This window comes from Aedes aegypti, chromosome 1 (assembly GCF_002204515.2).
Source record: "Aedes aegypti strain LVP_AGWG chromosome 1, AaegL5.0 Primary Assembly, whole genome shotgun sequence".
NCBI classification, from domain to species: Eukaryota; Metazoa; Arthropoda; class Insecta; order Diptera; family Culicidae; genus Aedes; species Aedes aegypti.
Genome location: NC_035107.1, coordinates 293205960 through 293226334, shown reverse-complemented (window position 1 = coordinate 293226334; position 20375 = coordinate 293205960). Strand labels below are relative to the sequence as shown.

Sequence of the window (20375 nt, the reverse complement as noted above, 5' to 3'; positions counted from 1 at the left end):
CCCACCAGCTAGCATGTACTTTGTCTTGGCCGCATTCACCACCAGTCCAACTTTTGCTGCCTCGCGTTTCAGGCGAGTGTACAGGTCTGCCACCTTTTCAAATGTTCGGCCGACGATGTCCATATCATCCGCGAAGCAAACAAATTGACTGGATCTCGTAAAAATCGTACCCCGGCTGTTAAGCCCGGCTCTCCGCATAACACCTTCTAGCGCAATATTGAACAACAGGCACGAAAGTCCATCACCTTGTCGTAGTCCCCGGTGGGATCCAAACGAACTGGAATATTCGCCTGAAACCTTCACACAATTTTGCACACCTTCCATCGTCGCTCTTATCAGTCTCGTGAGCTTCCCGGGAAAGTTGTTCTCGTCTATGATTTTCCATAGCTCTACGCGGTCGATACTGTCGTATGCCGTCTTGAAATCGACGAAAAGGTGATGCGTTGGGACCTGGTATTCACGACATTTTTGGAGGATTTGCCGTACAGTAAAGATCTGGTCCGTTGTCGATCGGCCGTCAACGAAGCCGGCTTGATAACTTCCCACGAACTCGTTTACTACGGGTGACAGACGACGGAAGATGATCTGGGATAATACTTTGTAGGCCGCATTTAGAATGGTGATCGCTCGAAAGTTCTCACAATCTAACTTGTCGCCTTTCTTGTAGATGGGGCAGATTACCCCTTCCTTCCACTCCTCCGGTAGCTGTTCTCTTTCCCAAATTGTGCCTATCAGCCGGTGCAGACAAATGGCCAGCCTTTCCGGACCCATCTTTATGAGTTCAGCTCCGATACCATCCTTACCAGCAGCTTTATTGTTCTTGAGCTGGTGAATGGCATCCTTAACCTCCCTCAAAGTGGGGGCTGGTTGGTTTCCATCTTCCGCAGTACTGACGAAGGCATTTCCTCCGTTGTCCCGTCTTTCATTGCCTGTGCTCTCAGCACCATTCAGGTGCTCGTCGAAGTGCTGCTTTCACCTTTCGATCACCTCACGCTCGTCCGTCAGAATGCTCCCATCCTTATCCCTGCACATCTCGGCTCGCGGCACGAAGCCGTTGCGGGATGCGTTGAGCTTCTGAAGAACCTACACGGCACCGGCACAGCTGTTCCATCTCCTCGCACTTCGTCTCCTCCAGGCGGCGTTTTTTCTCCCGAAAGAGTCGGGTCTGCTGTTGCCGTTTCCGTTTATAGCGTTCCACATTCTGCCGGGTCCCTTGCTGCAGTATGACCGCCCGCGCTGCATTCTTCTCCTTCAAAACCTCCTGGCACTCCTCGTCGAACCAATCGTTACGTCGACTCCGTCCCACGTACCCGACGTTGCTCTCAGCTGTATCGTTGATGGCTGCTTTTACTGTTCTCCAGCAGTCCTCAAGAGGGGCTTCGTCCAGCTCACCCTCTTCCGGTAATTCAGCCTCGAGTTGCTGCGCGTATGCCGCTGCGACATCCGGTTGCTTGAGCCGCTCTAGGTTATACCGGGGCGACCGTCGGTACCGTACGTTGTTAACGACGGAGAGTTTTGGGCGCAGTTTGACCATCACCAGATAGTGGTCGGAGTCGATGTTAGCGCCACGATAGGTCCTGACGTCGATAATGTCGGAGAAGTGCCGACCATCAATCAGAACGTGGTCGATTTGCGATTCTGTCTGCTGTGGTGATCTCCAGGTGTATCGGTACTGAAGGCTGTGCTGGAAGTATGTGCTACGAATGGCCATATTCTTGGAGGCGGCAAAATCAATAAGTCGTAGGCCGTTTTTGTTCGTCAGCCGGTGGGCGCTGAACTTTCCAATCGTCGGTCTGAATTCCTCCTCCTGGCCAACCTGAGCGTTCAAATCTCCTATGATGATTTTGACGTCGTGGCTTGGGCAACTGTCGTACTCGCGTTCAAGCTGCGCGTAAAAAGCGTCTTTATCATCATCAGTGCTTCCGGAGTGAGGGCTGTGCACGTTTATTATGCTAAAGTTGAAGAACCGGCCTTTGATCCTCAACTTGCACATTCTCTCATTGATCGGCCACCACCCGATCACGCGCCTCTGCATATCACCCATCACTATAAAAGTTAATCCCAGCTCATGTGTATTGCCGCAGCTCTGGTAGATGGTATGGTTACCTCTAAACGTTCGCACCATTGATCCCTTCCAACACACTTCCTGCAACGCTACGATGCTGAATCCACGGTCCTTCAGCACGTCGGCGAGTATGCATGTGCTCCCGATAAAGTTGAGAGATTTACAGTTCCACGTACTGAGCTTCCAATCGCTAGTCCCTTTACGTCGCTGTGGTCTTCGCCGATTTTTTTACGGCTGGCTTGCAGGGCCTGACACCAACCCCCTAGATTTCCGGAGGACCATTCCCCCTAAATGTTCGGAGGACCATAGTGCGCAGTTTAGCTTAGAGTCCTTCTCTGGCACTCGGACGATGATCATCCGCCCCTGACATGGGGAACAGACGCTGTTGTGAGCCGCTCCTAACATGGAGTACAGACGCTCAAGGTTTGCAGAAGCAAAAGCAAAAGCAAACCCCCCCTTCCCTGTCAGCATACGACCAAAGTTCCCACCGGGGGTTAGATACCCGATCTTCCCTGAGGTTACTCGTACCCCGGCCAGTACCGCGAGGAGGTAGGGATAGGAGTTGCTGGGTAAGAGGCTAAGGACCGCACAAAGGGGTCTATTTTATTCCTTCAGGTACGCGAGGTACCAATGGTACGCCATACCCAGCCATTTACCAACCTTTTGTTGCCTCTCTGTTTAATAAATTTTCGCTCTCTCGCACAGAGGCAGAGGCAGCACGCTGCTGATGTTGAGGAGTGTACACGTGCCTTGTTTTGCGCGTCACGGCCTGCACTCTCAGCATACACAGCCAAATGCCAAATTTACCCCGCCCACTTGAATACAGGCAGGTGTGAGAGAGAGAAAGTACCTTTTTGAATGGCAATGCACTATTTTAACTTATTTCTTTTGGTTCGGGTAGGGGAAATCGGCCGAGTAGACTTTCGAGAGCGAAAGATATGTCGCGCAACAGGGAATGAACCGCTCTTTATTCCGTTCGGTCTTCCTCGGAGCCACTGAACCGTTCAATACATCCGGTTCACTAAGATGAGTGCTTCAGATCGGATCCGTTCAATAAAATGAGCCGTTTTGTCTAACTCTAGTTGTAGTTTTTCTGCAATTAAAACTATTTACAGTTTTGCCTCAGTTTCAAATTAAATTTCGGTGATTTTGCCATAGTTTCAAGCGGGAGAACTTTGACAGTTATTTAATAAGAGCTATGCCGATTGCCAATAGTTTTTTATTACGTTTCCGACAAGGCTCCAGAAATACCTTCAGCAATTCTTCCAGCAATTCCTCCCAATATTATATTGGATATTTCTGCAGGAAAATCTCTAAACGGATTCTTATAGAGATTTTGCAAGGAATTTCTCTAGTGATTCCATAGGTTCCTCCAGTAGAGTAAAGTGGGGCAAAAGTTCGAGTGGGGCAAGAGTTTCTTTTTAAGATTTCTAGCTCAAATCAAATCAAAACTTAGAAATGTCACAGTGGTTCTAATGCTATTCAAGCAAGAGACTTTTACTCCAAACATCATAAAAATCGATTGAGATTTGGAAAAGTTATAGCTGTTTGTTGTTTTTCGACGTAAATATTGTAATATTTGGTCAAACTTTCGATGCATGGAACCAAATGAAGATAAAATATTTTTCAATATTTTATGCAAGGGCGTTTCTAGGCCTATCATAAGGATGCTTTGACGTGTATTAGTTTTTCCATAAATAGTTGGAATCAATTTTTGGCCCATAGCGGGGCAAAAGTTCGACCCATGTATAAACCCACGGAAAATTTTTCAAATTTCCTGAAATCTACATATTATCTTCAAATTTAGCGAAATTTGCCTGATCGTGCGAAAAATGTCACAAAAATTTTACATTTTCACTTAGTTTTGCGAAAAACTGCTATTTTTTGGGTGTATTACAATTAACCCTGTTTTGGCCATTTTTTGATGAAAATTTAGTGTGTATTTTTCGGCAAACATAAGTTTACGGCTGGTATAAAGTATGCCTGGCATAAAAGTATTGATATTTTGTGGTTTGGCCAACGAACTTTTGCCCCACACTAGATTCGAACTTTTGCCCCACCGGTGGGGCAAAAGTTCGTTTAAGACAATCAATTTTGAAACTGTTATAACTAAAAATGGGTAAATATTTTGACACAAGTTTGTTCAGGAAAGTTATAGCCAATATGTTGAAGGTTCGCTGCATGGTATTTGTTTTGTTTCATCTGCTATTATTTTCCTGGAAACTTTAATTATACCACTAAGGTCGAACTTTTGCCCCACCTTACTCTATAAGCTTTACTGAGATTCCTCCAGGAATTTCTCCAAGGATTTCTCTGGGAGCTTTTCAAGCAATTATTCCAGGGATTGCTCCAGGAGATCTCCAGAAATCTAACCAGAGACTCCTTCAAGGATTTAATCAGGAAACTCTACGAAAATGTTTGGCTTCATGTAGAAATTCCTCCTGTTATTTCTCCATTGATTTTTGCAGAACTCCTTCAAGCATTGCTTACCTCTCGAGATGCCTCCAGGAATTATTCCGGAGATTCCACCAGAAATTTCTCCAGAGGTTTTACCAGAAATTACTTTAAGATTTTCTTCAAGAGTGCTCCCAGAAATATCTCCAAGAAAATCGCTATATGAATCACTCCAAAGATTTTACCAAGTGATCCTCTTGCAAAAACCCGATTTTTCCAGAGATTCGTTATTAGTCTCCATAAATCCCAGTACAAATATTGCTTGAGACTCCCTCATGAATTCTACCAAGTATTCAATCAGCAGTTACCCTAAGAGTGCCTCCAGAGATTGCTCCAAGATTTTTCCCAGGAATTGTTCGAGGAGCTCCTTTACTGAAGAAGTTTTTGAAAAGTCCCTGGATAAATTCTTTGAGTCATCCCTGAAGGAACCTCTAGATAAAATAATGAAGAAATCTTTAGAGTAATCCCTCGAGATCCCTGGATGATTTCTTCTAGAGCATTGTATGTAATATAGAGTAATCTATGTAGTATTACATAAAGGAATCCTTAGAGGAATCTCCAGAAGAACCCCTTGAGGAATCTTTGTCTAATCCTTGAAGATTCTCTGGATGAATACCTAAAATAATCTCTGGAATGAAATATCTGTAAAACATTTATAGAGGAACCCATGTAGAGATTTTTGTGAAGTAATTCTTGAAAAAAATCCTGAATTCCTGCTGAATGAATCAAAAGAAGGTTACCTGGGTAAATTGCTGAAGGGATCCCTGAAGGCATCTCAGGAGTAATCCTTGGAGGATCTCTGGAAGAGTGACTGTGAAGATTATGCGGGAGAACTTTTTTAAGAAATCCCTGGATAGTCCTCGGAGGAATCCATGGGGAAATTTATGGTGAATTCGCTATAGAAATATCTGCAGGAATTAATGAAGGGATTTTCCAAGAGAAATCTAGGTAAAGATTTTTCTAATGCAATTCATGGAGAAATAATAAGAATAAATTCTGGAAAAAAAATCTGGTGGATTATTCCATGACTAATGTATGGAGAAATTTATGTAGGAATTCTTGAAGGAATCCCCGGAGTAATATTTAGAAGGTCAAAACGAGGTATTCCCTAAACAATTCCTAGAGAAATTTCCCAAAAACAATCGTGAAGAATCCCCAGAGCATTTCCTGATGATTTTCTGGAGCGATTCTGAAGGAATCTATTATGCCCTGAAGAGGACAACCTGGGAAATCCCTGTACCTCACCTTTCCTCCAAGGTGGAGGAATTTTTGGAGTAATCTTTGAAGAGATTGCTCTAGTTTAACCCCTGGAGAAAAACTTGGTGACATCTCTTCAAGGATCCCTAAAAAGTTTCTCCTGGAAGGATCCTTATAGAAGTCTTTGAAGGAATTTCAGGAAAAATATATCAGGATAGTGATGTTTTCGGCCTTAGCAGTCTAAGTAGCAGCAAAAACAATTTCGCATCTACATCCGACGGTTTCGGTAATATATTTTACCTTTTTCAAGGACTCTAAAATTTAAACAAATAATACGTTTTACATGAAAGTTGCTTTTTGTGTATCCCTACTTACAGAAGCTTGTTTCTTTGTACAGAATTAGTATTGCACTACATATGATTGTCCTCATGCTAAGATGGCGCTCACTTCGGTGCATGTGTGCCAATAATTTTGTGACACACTGTATCGTAGGCGGTGTGCTTTAAGTATAGTAACTTAAGCTTTCAACTATAATTTCGATGTTTTTGTCTACGTTTTAACTTGCTTGACAGCCTACGCGATTATTTAGCTAACTTTATGTGTTTAGTTGTGTGAGTGAACGATGGGGTTGTTTGCAGCGGTATTTGTTAGTGTGTTCGTGTGGTGAGCTATCTCTTCATCTCTGTTTTCATTTTCATTTCGTGTTTTGTTTATCTTTCTTATTTCGTTCAAGATACCGGCATAGATGGAGTGGAGACCATCGATATCGGTTCTTCTGTTTATGCTGTTTTTGCCGTTTGCTATGTGGCACATTTCGAGGAATTGTAGTGTACGTGTATTTTTATGTCTGTCTAACACTTTTACCTTTTTCAGGTCGAAACGGTGTTGTTTGGTAATGCTGTGGTTCATCAGTGCGGTTCGTTCTCCTAGTATTGCTATCTGTGGATCATCGATGTTTACGCCTTGCTCGAGAAGTTTATCCATCTTGTTGTAGTGTGATTGATGTCCTTCTATCCTCGTTTTTAGGCGGTTTGTCGTCATCCCCACATATGAGGCGCTGCAGTTTTGGCATGGAATGGTGTATATCACGTTCGTTTGATGATCGAGAGGTACAGCATCTTTGACCCTGGTGAACATATCGTTGACTGTTTTGATGTTGTATTTGGCAAGTCGTATGTTTCCATATTCCTGCTTAAGGACCCTATCTAATTTTGAAGATAGGTGAGGTATGAACGGTATGCTTCGGTAGGTATATTGCAGGTTCTCCAGCTGTGTTTGACTGCAGTCGTTTCTGCTTTCATTCATCCTGTTGGCAATTCTATGACGGAGTGCTTTGGGGTAATCATTGATTTTAAGCTGTTCATCAATGATTTTGACCTTGGCTTGATCATCCAAATCGGTGGAGAGTAAATATACGCGTTTGGCAAGATTTGTGGCCATGTTAAGCTTTTGGCTCATGGGGTGGTATGATAGATAGTTCAGAAATCTTCCGCTTGCAATGGGTTTCTGATACCATTGAGTTTTTACCGTTTGGTTGTTCTGTCTAATGAGAAGCATGTCCAAGAAGGGTAATTTGTTGTCTACTTCCAGTTCATAGGTGAACTGGATGTGGATGTCATAGCTGTTAAATGTTTCTAGCACATGTTGTAATTTATTAAGTGGTATGGCTGTTATTAGATCGTCCACGAATTTTCGTAGGAACGGTAGAGGGATTTCGAGCATACGAACTACCGTGTCTAATAAAGTTTCCATTACCCAGTCGGCAATCGACGGTGAAAGAGGGTTACCCATGGCTGTACCGAAGACTTGAAGGTAGTGTTGTCCATCGAATCTGAAGTAACTCGCATCAATGCAGAACTCCATGATTTCGAGGAACAGGTCCAAGCTTATATTTGTGTTTGGCCTAATTTCGTCCCACCTCATGATCACGCTGTTTATCACCAAAGACTTTGGTATCGACGTAAACAGTGCTTTGACATCCAACGATATTAGCACATGATCGTCGGGCAGGGTGATGCCGTTTATAAATTGGCAAAATGTGAACGAGTCCTTAATGTTGTAGGAGCTTACCAAAGATTGCTGAATTATTCGCCCGACGTATTTGGACAACTCGTAAGACGGAGACGTCATATTTGGCACAACCGGTCTCAACGGTAGTCCCGGTTTGTGAGCCTTTGGCTGTCCGTAGATTCGTGGGCAAACTGCGTTGTATTTGGTGAGTTGCCTAGCTGTTCGATCATCAATGAGGTTCAAGTTCCGTAGTCGTCTTACCAAGTTGTTGTTTTGCCGCTCATATTTGGGTGTTGGATCGCGCGTGATCGGACAGTAAGTTTCACGATCTTGAAGTAGCTCGAGCATCTTCTGCTTATAGTCGTCTGCTTCCATAAGGACGGTTTTGTTTCCTTTATCGGACTTTATAACGACGACGTTTGGATTTTCTTGTAGAAATTTGCGAGTGGTTATCTCAGCCTGCTTGCAGAATCGAGAAACCGGTTCAAGCTGCGATCCTTGATTGTGGCTTTTGTGGATGTGATTCATTATTACGTTTGCCACCGCGCATCTATTTCTATCTTGTATGTCGGAGTCCTGGTTTGACATCAGAACTTGTTCGACATCTGCCATCAGATGGTAGAAAGGAACACGATCTGATCTGGTGATTGGGAGAGCAAACTTTGGACCAAGACTGAGTAGTAGTTCTGTTTCAGGTGGGACGTCTACCTCAGTACCGTTGTGAATGGCTTTAGGATTGCTTGTAGGCATTACATCGCCAACGGTTCGTTGGATGTTGCGTGTAATGATGTTCTCGAATTTTTTCTTCGTCCTAGCGGTCCTCGCTTGAGTATGCCTTTCGTTGAACCTTTCTTGGCTTTCAAAAAAGGTCGTTGTGATCTGAACCGGAATCCCAGAAATTCTTATACTTTCGCCTAACGACGTAAGCTGTGATCTTAGCAACTCGATTTTGTGGTACGTTTGCTTTATCTCGAGATTGAGTATCGACTTCATAAAGTTGGTGATACATTTTTGGACCTTGTCGGAAAACGGTCCGTTTTCTTCGAGCAACGGGAATGTAAAGCGGAAGTTATTTGCAAAATGTGCCGGAAATACTCCTCTTCGGCGGCATCTAATCAGGAAAGATTTTCGACTGATCATGTTGCCGAGTTTTCTGGTGTTGTTAGCATAACTTTTCAGCATGTTCTTAGGTGTTGCACCGTAGTTATCTTCTATTTCGTCAAAAAAGTGAGCGCCGGAATTGTCGGCCATTTTGTTCGACAGGTGGAAGCTTAACGACTGTAGTTTGATCCGGAATTGTGATGTTTTCGGCCTTAGCAGTCTAAGTAGCAGCAAAAACAATTTCGCATCTACATCCGACGGTTTCGGTAATATATTTTACCTTTTTCAAGGACTCTAAAATTTAAACAAATAATACGTTTTACATGAAAGTTGCTTTTTGTGTATCCCTACTTACAGAAGCTTGTTTCTTTGTACAGAATTAGTATTGCACTACATATGATTGTCCTCATGCTAAGATGGCGCTCACTTCGGTGCATGTGTGCCAATAATTTTGTGACACACTGTATCGTAGGCGGTGTGCTTTAAGTATAGTAACTTAAGCTTTCAACTATAATTTCGATGTTTTTGTCTACGTTTTAACTTGCTTGACAGCCTACGCGATTATTTAGCTAACTTTATGTGTTTAGTTGTGTGAGTGAACGATGGGGTTGTTTGCAGCGGTATTTGTTAGTGTGTTCGTGTGGTGAGCTATCTCTTCATCTCTGTTTTCATTTTCATTTCGTGTTTTGTTTATCTTTCTTATTTCGTTCAAGATACCGGCATAGATGGAGTGGAGACCATCGATATCGGTTCTTCTGTTTATGCTGTTTTTGTCGTTTGCTATGTGGCACATTTCGAGGAATTGCAGCGCCTCATATGTGGGGATGACGACAAACCGCCTAAAAACGAGGATAGAAGGACATCAATCACACTACAACAAGATGGATAAACTTCTCGAGCAAGGCGTAAACATCGATGATCCACAGATAGCAATACTAGGAGAACGAACCGCACTGATGAACCACAGCATTACCAAACAACACCGTTTCGACCTGAAAAAGGTAAAAGTGTTAGACAGACATAAAAATACACGTACACTACAATTCCTCGAAATGTGCCACATAGCAAACGACAAAAACAGCATAAACAGAAGAACCGATATCGATGGTCTCCACTCCATCTATGCCGGTATCTTGAACGAAATAAGAAAGATAAACAAAACACGAAATGAAAATGAAAACAGAGATGAAGAGATAGCTCACCACACGAACACACTAACAAATACCGCTGCAAACAACCCCATCGTTCACTCACACAACTAAACACATAAAGTTAGCTAAATAATCGCGTAGGCTGTCAAGCAAGTTAAAACGTAGACAAAAACATCGAAATTATAGTTGAAAGCTTAAGTTACTATACTTAAAGCACACCGCCTACGATACAGTGTGTCACAAAATTATTGGCACACATGCACCGAAGTGAGCGCCATCTTAGCATGAGGACAATCATATGTAGTGCAATACTAATTCTGTACAAAGAAACAAGCTTCTGTAAGTAGGGATACACAAAAAGCAACTTTCATGTAAAACGTATTATTTGTTTAAATTTTAGAGTCCTTGAAAAAGGTAAAATATATTACCGAAACCGTCGGATGTAGATGCGAAATTGTTTTTGCTGCTACTTAGACTGCTAAGGCCGAAAACATCACAATTCCGGATCAAACTACAGTCGTTAAGCTTCCACCTATATCAGGATAAATCGCTTGAAGAATTCCTGGAGGAAAATCTGGAAGGATTCCTGGAAGAATCCGTGAAGAAATTTTAGTAAAAATTTCACTTGAGGAATCTATGGTGGATTTACTGGAGGCATTTCTGCGGAAACTCATTGCGATTTATCTAGAAGAATCACTGAAGAGATTTTTCTGCAGAAATCCCAGCAAAACCCTTGGAGAAATCCCTGCAGGAACTCCTGGCAGAATTGCTGAAGATATTCCTGCAGGTTTCAAAAATCATAGTGATCAAAAATTCTTCCTGGAGGAATCACTGGTGACATCCCTAGTGAAATACCTGGATAAATCACTGTAGAGATTACTGTAGATTATCTTGGGGGAATTGCTTGTAAAATCCCTTGAAAATCTTTGAAGTAAGTCTCTGGAGAAATTTTTTAAAATATATCGGGAAGAATACTTGAAATAATCACTGGAGATTTTCTTGAAAGAACTTTCTGGAGCCAGCTGGTCCCAAAACTGCGTTAATATTCGTCACCGATAAAACGTATTTTTACTCTTATACAAAATATGAATAATGGCCTGTCGGATGATGAGCGGTTCCATTTGAATTCGAATGTCGGTTTACTTTTGTATTTTTTGATTTGGCTGAAATTTGGCATATGCTTTCTTTATATCCAAAAAATGCCTATTTGCATCATCGGTTCGCCATTTTTACCCTAGCGTTACTTTTGAGAAGGGCCTAAGAAAAAAAGCCTTAACAATTTTCAAAAAATTAAAACTCAGATACTATTTGTCTGATCGGTTTGGTGTCTTCCGCAAAGTTTAAGGTTATTGTATGAACTATCTGGAAAAAATATACACAGTAAAAAAAAATTGTAATATATTTTTATTTGGAAAATAAAGCTTAAAAATCCATTTTCACAAAAATCGTTTTCTTGATTTTTTCATTTTTTTATTTTTTAAAGTAGACAAAAAATGGAGTCTTTTGCACAGTGGGTCAAGATGGAGAAATCATGGACAAAAAAGTTATGATTTTTTGAAAAAAAGTGAATTTTTGAAAATGGTCATAATAAACTTTTTAAATATTTTTCAACTCGATTTTATGAAAGTACGCAAAATTTACAACAAAAAAGGTTAACGGAAAAATCAGGCTGACTTTTACCGTTTTGAAGATACAGCGATTTTAATACAAAATTATGATATAATTTTCAATTTTCGGTCATAATAATATAACTTAGAAACGGTTTGTCCGATCAGTTTGGTGTCTTCCGCAAAGTTTTAGGTTATTGTTGGCACTATCTGGAAAAAAAATATACACTGTAAAAAAAATGTTGTAATTTTTTATACATCGAAAATAAAGCTTAAAAATCAATTTTCTCATAAATCGTATTTTTGATTTTTTTTAATTTTTTATATGTTGAAGTAGACAAAAAATGAAGTCTTTTGCACAGTGGGTCAAGATGGAGAAATCATGGACAAAAAGTTATGATATATAAAAAAAAGGTGAAATTGTTGAAAATGGTCATAATAAACTTTTCAAATGTTTCGGTAGCAATTAGCAAAATTTTCTCATATACCTTTTTTGTTGAAAATTTTGCGTACTTTCATAAAATCGGGTCGAAAAGTATTCAAAAAGTTTATTTAGACCATATTGAAAAATCAACCTTTTTTTAAAAAATCATAACTTTTTTGTCCATGATTTCTCCATCTTGACCCACTGTGCAAAAGACTTCATTTTTGTCTACTTTAACATATAAAAAAATAAAAAAAATCAAAAATACGATTTTTAATAAAATTGATTTTTAAGCTTTATTTTCGATGTATAAAAAACTACAACATTTTTTTTACAGTGTATATTTTTTTCCAAATAGTCCCAACAATAACCTAAAACTTTGCGGAAGACACCAAACTGATCGGACAAACCGTTTCTAAGTTATAATTTTTTGAAAATTATTAAGGATTTTTTTCTTAGGCCCTTCTCAAAAATAAGGCTAGAGTCAAAATGATGAGCCGATGATGCAAAAAGGCATTTTGGACATAAAGAAAGCATGTGCAAAATTTCATCCAAATCAAAAAATATAAAAATGAAATTTGGGAAAAAAGTCGTCATTTTCTGTGGAACCGCTCTGATGCCAATTCGCTATACATGATATCTTTTTTATATTTTTTTTTTATCTGGGTGGAAAATCATGATTTTTGAGCTGTCCCATGATGGGACTGAATGATGGTCTGAGAATGTCCATCTCACACCCTACCGTAACTTATTCTGGATTTTTTTTGGAATCTAGTTGTTGGAACCCTTAGTGCTCTTGCAAATCGCAATGAAATATCATAAAATGTAAACCGTATGCGTATGATTTTCTGAATATAAAATGTACCAGTTCCTTCTGAAACAGGTTCTAGGTGGCCTTGTGCCCATTTGTCCAGATTGGCCATACTTACGAAAAATGTCCAGGGTTCCATTTGCCGGTTTCACATCTGACGAATTCCATTCAGAATGAGTGGAAAAAAATGAATAAAAATCGTGCTTAACCCATTAACGCCCGAATTATTTCACAATTATAGTAATCACCTGATTCTTTCTGGAGTATCGCAATACGATAAGAGAATGCTTATACCGTCATTTATTTGAAAATCTACGGTCACGTTTTGTTACAGTACACAGTGGGTCATATGCACGCAAAATATTGAAAAAATAAAAATTTTCGATTATTTTCGCAAATGTTTGAAAGTGGTATGGCGCATTAAAACGTGACAAGATATTGTGACAAACATAATGTTAACGGTAAAAACATGTTACTATAAATATAAGTAACAAAACGAAGTTTATTTGAAAATTATGATAATTACCGTTTTGACTCATATTCCGAACACTTAAGGCCAACAGTGACTTCAAATGCATCTGATTGGCATAAATTGGCTGATATTTATATACATTTTTATTTCCACGCAAAGTCTAACTGTTAGCTGTTGGGTGTACCAATAATAATGGTGTTTTTATTATCTTTAGTATTGTTTTAACGTAAAAGTATGAAACAACATTTTGATTCAAATGCCGGACACTGTGTTTATTCTGTCTCATATTCCGAACACCTTGATTCAAATTCCGAACAGCACAAATAAATCGTATTCAATTCAATAAATTTACAACAAAATGTATCTGACAATCTGTGAGCTTGCTCTACTGGTCTCAAACTAGATAATCACCACTACTCCCGTGGTATAAATTATATTGGAGGCTTTAAAATTGAATTGCAATTGACTGCCCTTTTCTTGTTATTTGGTGACATATTTCAGCGAAACATTTCAACCAAATCGCCATACAAAAACCGAGTGTTCGGAATATGAGTCTGTTCGGAATTTGAGACAAAACGGTACACCACAAAATGATGATGAAATGCAGACGAAACACACAAGTACATATACGTACATACAAAACACATACTCGTTTGCACACACAAACATACATACATACACACACATATCCGGAGCAGTCACATTCTCCTGTTTTATTTTACGCCAGACTCGTTAGTATCAAATGGTTGTTGAATACCTACTAATAACATATCCTCGAATATGATAATATTTTGTCATTTTGAAGAGCACTGAGGATTCAGCAGGATTCTCAAGGTATTTCCAAATTGCTCCTACAGGACTCTTGAAGGTTTCCCACAGAATTCAAACAGAATTCTCGAAGAATGTCGAATGGATTTCCACAGAATACACATTTGAATTTTCTCAGGATGCTCATTAAAATATACGAGATTCCTATAAGCTTCACAATTCCCGCAGTATTTCTACACAATTCTCAAAGAATATATAAAGGTTTCGCACAAAGTTTCTTGAGAATTCTCACATGTCTTTTATCCGATTCTTATATGATTCCCAAAGTATTTCCACAGCTTTTGCACAGTTTTACATCATAATTCTCACAGGATTCCCACAGTATTACCACTGAAAGCCCAGGAAACTCACAGGAAATCTTGTGTTTCAATTTAACCATTCCCAGTGGAATCCCAAAATCCACACTGGAAAACTATAATCTATACTGTAATCCAAGGATTCACACTGGAAACTCAAATTCTTCATTGGTATCCCAATATCCACACTGCAAACCTAGGATCCACATCTGGGATCCAGGACCCATAGTAGAATACCAGGATCCGCAGTGAATTCCAAGGATCTATACTGGAAACACAAAATCCCCTCTAGTATTCAAATATCTGCACTGAAATTCTAAAATCCACACTGAAATCCCAAGTTTCACCTTGGAAACCAAGGGCCTATGTTCCAATCCCGTGATTCACACTGAAATCGTAAGATCCACTCCGGAGTATCAAGATACTGAAATCCTAAGGTCCACACTGGAATCTCAAGATCCTCACTAAAATCTCACGTATCAAACTGGGATCTCAAAATCCTCACTGAAATCTTATGTTTCACATTAGAGTTCCACGACACACGTTACAATCCCAGCATCTAAACTGGAACACCAATATTCCCACTGGAATTTCCATAATCCACAATGGAATACCAAGATCCACACCAGTGATGGAAAGTGGCGAACAACTCTGCTGAACTGGAATAAAAACAAAACCAAATGCTTCTGAGCGTCTGAGCTTTACTCGCATCTGTCGTGCTCTCGAGTAATCAAAGCTAAAGTGATTCGTGTTCAAAACTGCTTAGAGTCAAATATGCTTTTTCAAAAAAAAGCTGCTTCCCCAAAGAGATTTCTGGTTTTCAAGGGTTTTGACTAAAAACTTGTAGTTTACTGTCGATTTGATGGTTATACAATTAATTTGTCTGTCAAAACCATAATAAACCACACCTTACTCGGTTCTCCCGAGCAGACGAGTGCGGATTTACTCACACCTAGCCTGTTTGCGAGTCTGTCATGTATGTTATGCGTTGGTATACTCTCGTGAGCTGCTTCGTAATTCATACTTTTCATCCACTGATAAACAACAGTTCCAGGATCCACACAATATTACAACAAACCTAGTGGAATCTCAATATCCACAATAGAAAGCTGAGGTCCACAATGCGGTTACACCAACTACACTAGAATTCTAGGATCCACACTGGATTCCCAGAATCCACACTGGATTCCCAGAATCCACACCGGATTCCCAGAATCCACACTAGATTCCCAGAATCCACACTGGATTCCCAGAATCCACACTGGATTCCCAGAATCCACACTACAATCTTAGGGTTCACACTGATATTTTACGATCCACACTGGAATCCAAGGATCTGCACTGGGATCCCTGTATCTACACCGGCTTCCAGGATCCTTTATTCAATAGTTCAGGAATCTCTGATTTGCAAACCACGCTTATTGCTGTATAAGATGAGCGTGGTGATGACGAAAAGAGCTGCTGACAAAACAGCACAATCAATTGAAATAAGCGCAACCTAGTGGAATAAATCTGAATTAAAAACCCTGTCAATAGATTGCCCTTAATGTCTTTCACAACTTTGCCAAAGATACCAACTATCCATTTTGTCTAAAAAAATAACTGTGTTCATAAAAGTAACTGATCTCAAAATAGATCACTGGGCGTTCGAGGCATCTGATCTCAAAATAGATCACTGGGCGTTAATGGGTTAATAATCTTTGTTTTGGATTAAATTTTGCATATGTTTTTTGGTATGCTAGAATCAGTGTTTTTCATATGAACAATTATCATTTTGACTCAAGAATAACTTTTGAGAATGGCCTATAAATTGTTGCATGCAACTTTTCTGAAAAATTCTTACTCCGAAACTGTTGAATTTAAGGAAAAAAATCTATGAAGAAGTTGTAAAGAACCGTTTGGGTTATAAGAAAAAAAAATGCAAACTGAGAAAATATTTTTATTGTTTTCTTTAAAAAAAAAATAAAACTTAAATTTTAAATTACACAAAAACTCAATTTATAATATTTTTTGAATTTTCTCCTTAGAATCTTGATAGTTAACAGATGTTCGGGACAAAGTTCAATGATGGGGAAAACTTTAAGAAAAAGTGGTTCTTAGAAGAACTTTTTCTTAAAGTTTTCCCCATCATTGAACTTTGTTCTTCTAAGAACCACTTTTTGCCGAGTTTCAAAATATTGATTTTTTGTCAAAATAAATACGATCTGATAATACAATAAGAATCTTGAAATTATTCTGAACCATAATGATTACCTTGATCACTTCTAGACAGCGCAGTTTGGTAAGTACTATTTTCCGGAAGGTTGCGATTTTGTTGTGCGACATTTTGATCTCCATCAGAGTGTTGTCCGAGTCTATTTCCAGATATATCCTGACTGATCAGCTTCCGGAACGACCTTCGAGTGATCGGGTTACGGTATTCACCAACAAGCGCGATTTACTCTGCCTAAAAGTGACAATTTAACCGCGAAATACGGGTTTTTAATAGCCTGATCTGCGATCAAGCTATAGTTTACGTGAAGACATCAACGGACAAAGTGAAGTTTTTTGGGAATTAGTGGTGCACAACAGCGAAATTGAACGATTAAATTGTGCTCGTTGCACATGGTAGTGCTGTAATAAACAACACCACTTACACACACGTTGTGCAGATAGTGCAAACAGACGAGAGTGTCCCGAAGTGTATCTGTGACCAAACGTAGGCACAAAATTGTTCAACCTCGTTTAAACGAACAATAAAGTGGATCCGAAAACTTGTTTTTACGACCCGGTCAAATGACCGGTAAACACCCTGCCCCACCAAAGGGGCCACCAGATAATCCACCAGGATGTAATAGCGAGTGTAGAACCCCAAACTGGATGCGGAATAGTGATGAAATGGGCCAAACGGTAGTTTTAGTGCTACGGCGCAAAACAGACGACAATGAAACCAGTGCAGGCAAAATCGAGGCTCGTCTACCGGAGCCATTCGTTATCGGGTCATCAGTGCAATTAATACTTGGCGTAAAAGAATCGAGGAAAGTAACTGCCTCTCGCGAAGGTCGTGGGACTCGTTATCTTCTCCGCACCAACCTCCGTAGTATCGTTGACAAACTGACATCGCTGACGGAGCTTTCCGATGGCACAAAAATAGAAATATCCCTTCATCCAACACTCAACACAGTGCAGGGGACCGTATACGAACCAGATTCCATAAACACGGACGAAAAACTGATTTGCGAACATCTGAGTTCCCAAGGTGTCCAAGCAGTTCGGCGTATTAAGAAGCGAGTTAATGGTGATCTAGTAAACACACCTCTTCTGGTGCTTACCTTTCACGGCACGGTTTTACCGGATCACGTGTACTTCGGTTTGTTGCGGATTCCGGTACGGACATACTATCCATCGCCGCTGCTCTGTCACAATTGCGGTATGTATGGCCACTCAAGAAAGTTTTGCCAACAACCTGGAGTATGTATGCGATGTTCTCAACTGATCCATGTACCCGACGGTGAGCAATGCAACAACTCACCATACTGTATGCACTGCAAAAACGACCATACCGTTACATCACGAGACTGCCCCAAATACAAGGAGGAGGACAAAATTGTCCATATGAAAGTTGACCAGTGTATTTCATACTCTGAAGCAAGGCGTCGTTATACCATGGAAAATAAGCGTGAAACTATTGCACGTGTAATCCAAGACCAACTGAAGCAGGAGATTGTTGCTAAAGACCAAACGATAGCAAAACTTTTGAAGCAAGTCGCTGATCTAACAAAAGAACTCGCCTCGCTGAAATCGTCTATTGAACCTCACCCTGGCAAATCACCTTCATTCTCTCAGGATACCCAAACACAACACCCAGCCTCCATACGCTCTACGGAAGCTGGACCGTCGAAAAAAACCACACGCGAATCAAGAAAGGACACAGTCTTCATCCCACCCCCAACTAGAAAAGACAATCGTGACAACGATCCTGATAATATCATTCGTACTCGGAGTCGAAGCGGAAAACGACAATTCGAAATATCACCAACCGACACCAACAACAGTCGGGGAAAGCGGCTATCAACAAACATCGAAACATACCATGTCCGATCAGCATCGAAAAACGATGGCTGAAACCACCCCCGAAGAACTTTCTCTAGACCTGGCTACTGACCCTGCAACGCACCTTGACACGGCACTGGAAGAACAATCCCTATCAACTAATGACATACACGACCCCAGCTACACTCACAAGGACATCGAATTTGGATTTCGATTTGACAACATGCCTGAGAACATCAACGTCATAAGTATGCGGTTTGAAGGCGGGGAATGTGTAGTACCCCCTTCACTTCCAGAAGAGGAAGCGAGCTCAGCGAGTAAGGGAATCCGGGACGTCTTCCTCCAACCTGTTGACCACCAAACTCCTAGCTCGGCCGCCCTACCTTTATCAGTACTATTCAACTCTGAAGCATACGACAACTACAGGAAAATGACATGTGTACCATCGACCAGCGAAACAGCATACGAATCGCCAAGCGCGAGGCCTCACACGTCGACCCTGACCAGAGATGTCCCGGATTTATTCGAAGAGCCTCTGGCGGCAGTCGGCGTGTGCACCACCTTACCATCGGCAAGTATCCCATTATTATCCACAACCAAATACCAGTCAAACTCTCCCAGCACCTCTACCTTAACAGATTGTCGCCCAAATACCCGAACAACACCACGTCCCTCAGGCGGACGCCCTCGACGATCGACTGCATCATCTGGCAGCTCAACATGCTCATCCGTGAATTCACCAACTCGCTCACAGACACTCGCAATTCAGTGGAATATATGTGGACTCCGATCGCACTACAATGAACTCCAGATGCTGATCACGAAATATCAACCGGTAGTAGTTTGCCTCCAAGAGACCAACTTAGACTACCGCGAGTCGTGCGATGGACTCCTCGGGACAAACTATCATCTGCTTCTCAGCCAATGCTCAACCCACGGCCGACAAGGTGCTGGACTAGCTATCAAAAGTGGGATGCCTTTTAAACAAATTCCGTTGAAAACTAAAATTCAAGCAATCGCAGTTCAACTATTCGTCCCAGTTAATACCACAGTCGTTTCAGTCTATCTGCCACCTAGAGATAAGGAAGCTTCAAAACTCTTCAGTGAACTTTTGCAAGAAATCCCGAAGCCTGCACTTATACTGGGAGACCTTAACGGTCACCATGCAGCTTGGGGCAGTAAAATAACTGCACCTGCATCCGAAGCGAAGAAAAGGGGTGAACAGATATTGGAACTGGCTGTTGAACACAATATGCTCGTGCTGAACGACGGCTCTCACACTCGAATTGACCCATCTACTGGAAATTCTCAGGCCCTCGACGTATCGCTTTGCTCAACATCAATTGCTCCTAAGTTCACATGGACCTCTCTACCAGATAGTTCTGACAGCGACCACCTCCCTATACTTATTAACATTCCAAACACATCAGATGAACAGCGAAATCGAATCAAGTGGAAATACGAAGCAGCCAACTGGGCACTCTACGAAGAACTTACGAGCAGAAATTTGCGCCCGGGCCTATCACTAACGGTAGAAGAATTTTCGGACAAAATTATTTCAGCAGCGGAAGCATGCATCCCAAGAACATCAGGTAAAAATGGGCCAAAATCGGTTATATGGTGGAACGAAAATGTAAAAGCGGCTGTAAAACTTAGACGAAAACGATTACGTGCTCTCCGACGTTTAGATACTGACGACCCTCGGAAAGCAGAAGCTTTGAAACAGTTCCAAGAAGCGCGCTTAGCGTGTCGGAAACAAATACACGAAGCGAAGCAGAAATCCTGGCAAGAGTTCGTTGAAAGCATCAACCCAAGCTGCCCATCCAGTCAAGTATGGGACAAAATAAACAGACTGCAAGGGAAAAGGAGAAGCAGCACTGTAACGCTGAATCTCACGACCGGTATTACTAACAACGGACAACTGGTA

At 41.0% G+C, this 20375-nt stretch overlaps 1 protein-coding gene and 3 long non-coding RNA genes across 6 annotated transcripts in view; 2 read left to right on the top strand and 2 right to left on the bottom strand.

The window, feature by feature from the left end:
• LOC5571436 (nucleolysin TIA-1) overlaps positions 1–20375 on the top strand; it is an 824623-nt gene that overhangs the window by 122838 nt on the left and 681410 nt on the right. The window lies entirely within an intron of this gene.
• On the bottom strand, positions 5977–6364 carry LOC110674186. Its single transcript, XR_002498718.1, has 2 exons — positions 6092–6364; positions 5977–6030 (listed from the first exon to the last, which is right to left on the bottom strand). It is a non-coding gene; the product is annotated as an uncharacterized LOC110674186 (long non-coding RNA).
• Positions 9068–9455, bottom strand: LOC110674185. Its single transcript, XR_002498717.1, has 2 exons — positions 9183–9455; positions 9068–9121 (listed from the first exon to the last, which is right to left on the bottom strand). It is a non-coding gene; the product is annotated as an uncharacterized LOC110674185 (long non-coding RNA).
• Positions 10045–10432, top strand: LOC110674184. Its single transcript, XR_002498716.1, has 2 exons — positions 10045–10317; positions 10379–10432. It is a non-coding gene; the product is annotated as an uncharacterized LOC110674184 (long non-coding RNA).